Here is a 661-nt window from a genome sequence, read left to right as displayed (position 1 = left end):
AAGTGCTGGGATTACAGGCTTGAGCCACCGCGCCCGGCCGAGAATTAGGTTTTTTTACCAGTTTCCTAAGATACAGTTTACATTGTGTGAAATTCACCTATCCCATGTGTACAATTAGTTTTTAATATATTCAGAGTTAAATAATATTCCCCATGATCTAATTTTGAGTCTGTTTTCATCACCCAAAGAAGAAACACTGACCCATTAGCTATCACTCCTCATTTCCACTGCCCAGCCAATGCCTACTTTTCCTCTATAGATTTGCCTATTCTAGATATTTCATAAAAGTGGGGTTGTACAACTTGTGATCTTTTGTGACTGGCTTCTTTCACTTGGCATAATGTTTTCAAGGTTTATCCTCAAAAGTTTCCATTTTGAGGTTGAATAATATCCATTATATGTATATACCACATTTTGTTTATCCAGTTGACAGACATTTGGGTTGTTTCCACCATTTGCTATTACGAGTAATGCTGCTGTGTCTACAAGTTTTTATATGGGTAGATGATTTCATTTCTCTTGTATATATACCCGGAAGTGGAATTGCTGAGTCATGTGGTTACTGAACTTACTATTTTCAGAAAGTTAACTTACTGAACTTAGTATTTTCTCAACCAGTGGTCTGTAAGTCCTAGAAACACTTAAGAAAGTTATATATATA

The 661-nt window shown here is 35.7% G+C and overlaps 1 protein-coding gene across 3 annotated transcripts in view; it reads left to right on the top strand.

Annotated features, from left to right (window-relative positions):
• Positions 1–661, top strand: part of RIF1 (replication timing regulatory factor 1) — a 73758-nt gene that overhangs the window by 70781 nt on the left and 2316 nt on the right. The gene's annotated exons all lie outside the window — the stretch shown is intronic.

Source organism: Colobus angolensis, unplaced genomic scaffold, assembly GCF_000951035.1.
Source record: "Colobus angolensis palliatus isolate OR3802 unplaced genomic scaffold, Cang.pa_1.0 Scaffold215, whole genome shotgun sequence".
Lineage (NCBI taxonomy): Eukaryota > Metazoa > Chordata > Mammalia > Primates > Cercopithecidae > Colobus > Colobus angolensis.
The sequence above is the reverse complement of the archived record's forward strand: the minus strand, read 5'-3'. Positions and strand labels throughout refer to the sequence as shown.